Here is a 4,585-nt window from a genome sequence, read left to right on the forward strand (position 1 = left end):
AGAGAGAGCGACACACACACACACACACACACACACACAAACATTATACAGAAATGTATATATCTCTCATTGATAGATAGATAGATAGATAGATAGATAGATAGATAGAGAGAGAGAGAGAGAGAGAGAGAGAGAGAGAGAGAGAGAGAGAGAGAGAGAGAGGCTAACCAAAGTTTCACTTTTAAGCGGAAGGACAATAAATAGACCAGCTAGTAGGCAGACAGGAAGAGCCAAAATAAATGGAGAGACCTATAGAAACAAAAGCACAGCTGAACGCCACATTCAAGAAAAAAAGTCACAAGACTAGGATTTAAACAAGAAAAAAGTGGAATACTAATCGCAGGCTTTGCTATCCCTCCTCCGACACCCAGACAGAAGAAGAGAAACACTATAGCCAAACAAAGCAAAGAAAGAAACTTAGAGAAAGGGAAAAAAGAAGAGAAAAAAAAGGGGAGAGAGCTTGTTTTCATGCACGGGTTTCATTACAGCATCTTTGGCCATTTCCATCAGACTTGGGTGGGAGACCAGACAAAGGGCAAAAGAAAAGGGGGGATAACAATGGTCAAATCCGGTAACTCATTGCCAACAAACAATGGCGGATTGACAGCGGTATCTTCTTCCCCGGGCCTGCACCCAACAATTCAATTCTTGTATCGGGATAGCGTCTTGATCGCGCTACGCACGGAGAAATTGTACTCTGTACTCTCACCTGCCGAGTGGCATCAGTGGCCTAGGGGTCAGGCTACCGGACCCGTAATCGTGAGACTGCGGGTTCGGGGGTTTGAGCCTCAGCTCGGTCCGCCCGACGTTGTGTCCTTGGGAATGGCACTTTACACGAATTTCCCATTCGGCTCGGTCGTTTCAGAGACGGATGTTACACTCGAAGGTCTCGTCTCTTAATTAACCTAACAGTTATAATAGGGGTGATAAACCTATACTATTTCACCATTTATTTCACTCACCTACCGTAGGAAAAACTGTATTGGTATCGGTGCGTGCAAGAAGGTCACTCACTATTTGTCTTCGCAACGCGATATACATGATCTTAGAAAAATGTTTAAATGCCTGTGTGTTTTTAAACCCCCCTTGACACAATTCATATCATTCAGGAGCGGGCTTCCGACCCTGCCTGTCAGGGCCAACCCGTGTTCAGAGGGATCCAAGCGGAAAGACCGAATTAATACTCGACAAAATTTTTGCTCCTACTTAGGCATCGAACTCGGGTCTCCTGCGTGGGACGACAGCGCTAACCGCTTCACCACAAACGCTGGTATACACAAGATCACCTATTATACAAGTGCTTGTCAACCTTTTTATGGCCAGCGCTGACTTTTGCCACCTTTTAGAGGTTTCGATTTTCTTACCGCCCACCTATATATTATGTATTTCCACATCGGCCATTAATTAACACCTGTCAGTTTCAAAGAGGTTATTTTAGTACTTGATTTCGTGGCAGTGATGTCCCCCACGTAAACGAACGGGTGCTGCTTGTGCCCACTCTGGGACGCTAAACTTCAAGGGCAAGACATGCGCAGTGCAACAGACGGATGAGTACTATTCGAGACTCACGTGTAGTCGTCTCGGTGGTTTTAGGAGGAAATCTACAAGCTTGCACTGAAATATGGAGGCAGGGTGGTGTTTAATATACTACAGCCCGTGGGGAGCGGTGTGGCGGCTCAGATTGGTCATGTTAATGGGGGCACGCCGGCTTAGCCGATGAGGGGAAGAACACCCCACATGTCTGATACGTGTGACGTCACTAATGCGAGCTCTAGGTATAACCACTTCGGTACGTACCTGGACGACCCCCCCCCCCTTACCAACATTACCAAATCGTTCAATGTACGGCAACACAACCCAGGTTGGCAAGCACTGGCCTATATCATAGGTCATCAAAGTTACATATTGTAGTAACAGTTTTACGGCACTTGCACCACACATAGGTCTTATAAGTGCCGAAGATTTGAGGTGTTATTAGAGAGCAAGCATACAAAGAAAAGAAAGAAAAGACAAGAACGATAGATGTAGTTTGATAGGAAAAGAGGAGTAAACCACACCAGAGCAATAACAATAATAATAATGACAATTGTATTTGTATAGCGCATATCCAAACTCGACAGCAGGCTCGATATTTTTGCTTTACAACCCAGCAGACCCTCAAACCATCAGAAACATCCTCAGCTTCCCGGGAGGCATGTAGCGCAAGCTGCGGATTGCACGCGCCCAAACACTAACAAACTGACAAGATCATTCGCTGTCAGCCACCCACGCTAGAAAACTGGGAGAAATCCGAACGAATGGGGAATAACTTTTTTGTCCAACACAACACACTGATGTGTTCGACGAACGATTTGTCACACTCAAGCAGAGCAAGGGTTACATCTGGATGGTTGGCAAGTTGTCTGGTGTGTTTTGCTCCATCTTTCTTATCAAATATCTATCGTCCTGATCCTCCTCCCCCCTACTTTTTTAAATGTTCGTTACTCACTTGTAATACCTCTAATCTTCAGCACTTATATGACCTTATGAGTTGCAAATGCCGTGAAACGCTTACTGAAAATAAACTAAAAAGAGTTAGCTGTAGATTTCAATGAACTGATTTTATCATTTTGGTGACCAAATCCTGCTCAGGCTGATAACACTTCTTCCAAGTTTTTTTTCCCCAGCAGGGTGGCATGGCAGGCAGGCGAAAACGTACTTTACTGGCCTCTCGGGGAGAATCTGGCCCTTCGGCTGTCGTATGGTGACCTAACTTGTATAAACACACGTATACGGATACATATTTATTTTATAGCTATGCAAACAAGCTATAGAATAGGACGCAAGATACTCGAGGGTAAGCTTCTCTGGGAACTAATACAGTGTTATTGGCACAGTCTATTCCACTGCTTGTTACTTTCAAGGATAGATGAATTGATACATGATTAGACAAACAGAAGATAATTCAATAGATACGTCAGTAAACAGATGCAACGACAGATGACAGGACCCGAGGAAGTTAGGCTGGAGGCCGAATGGAAGATGCAAAGAGGCCTATCTATCTATCTATCTATCTATCTATCTATCTATCTATCTATCTATCTATCTATCTATCTATCTATCTATCTATCTATGCAATTATATAATATCTCTCTCTCTCTCTCTCTCTCTCTCTGTGTGTGTGTGTGTGTGTGTGTGTGTGTGTGTGTGTGTGTGTGTGTGTGTGTGTGTGCGTGCGTGTGCATATACACTGCGTTTGTGAGATTCAAAGAGACAGTGGAGAACGATAGAATTTTGAATTGCAAAAGAAAAAAGTGTGGACGAATCATGGTCTCCCCCCCCCCCCTTCCCAATCACATCGCCTACCCTCTCCCCCTTCCCTTTTCCCACTAATCTGACAAAACTATGCACTGGTTTCGATTTAAATATAAAAAAATCTCTGCCCCCATTCAGTAATGACCGAGTGCCAAACCAGATCGGAAGGAAATCCAACAGAATGAATGCCAAATCCTGTAACCCATTACTAACAAAGAACGGTGGCTTGACTATGGTATCTTTTTGCCTGGGCCTGCCTGCACCCAGTAATTCGATTTCTGTATCGGGCAAAGAGGTTATATTATTAAGTACTAGAGTTCGTGGAAGTGACGTCCCCCACGGAAACGAACGGGGGCTGCGTGTGCCCACTGTGGGACGCTGAACCGCAAGGAAACATGTGCAGTTCAACAGACGCGTGAGTACTTTTCGAGACTCACGTGAAGGCGTCTAGGCGGACTAAGGAGGAATTCTACAAACTTGCACTGGGGACAGGGTGGTGTTTAATATACTAGAGCTCGTGGGGCTCAGATTGTTCATGTAAATGGGGGCACGCCGGCCATACCGACGAGGGCAAGAAGGCCCCTTTGTCTGACACGTGTGACGTCACTGCTGCTAGCTCTATTTAACCTCTTTGGTATCGGGATAACATCGTTGTTATACATGGAGAAACGTGGCGTACTGGGCCTGGCATTGCAGTGATTGTATTGACATCGGCTTGTGAGCGCAATTCATGCACCAGTGGGCCGGAAATGGGATAAACATGATCACCGATAGAAACACACGCAAACTGATGATACCCCCCAAACAAATAAGAAAAACAAAACAAACATGAATACTCCTTTAGAAGATCAAATTGCCTCCTATTGCATGATAATAAGCAATCTTCTTTTCCCCGCAAAGTACACTGGTTCTAACGGGTTCAAATAATAAAAATGTGACATTCTGCACTTACGCCATAGACTTGTGTTGAATATCCTAGATTTCTCATTCTGACGTAATTCAGGTTCACTATGAAAAGCACCATTTGACTAACACTTTGAACAACAACAAAAAAACAGGAGAAAAGGAAAGCTTGCGTGCGCACTCCTCTGTTTTTAGATTAGTATTTTACCATTCATTTAGGTACTTTACACACACACGCGCACACACGCACACACACACAAACACACACACACACACACACGCACACACATACCCCTTCACCCCCAAACACACATACGCAAGCACACAGAGATATAATATATTATTAATGTGTATGTAAGTATGTATGTATGTATGTATGTATATGTAT

The sequence above is a fragment of the Aplysia californica genome, unplaced genomic scaffold (genome assembly GCF_000002075.1).
Source record: "Aplysia californica isolate F4 #8 unplaced genomic scaffold, AplCal3.0 scaffold00010, whole genome shotgun sequence".
Lineage (NCBI taxonomy): Eukaryota > Metazoa > Mollusca > Gastropoda > Aplysiida > Aplysiidae > Aplysia > Aplysia californica.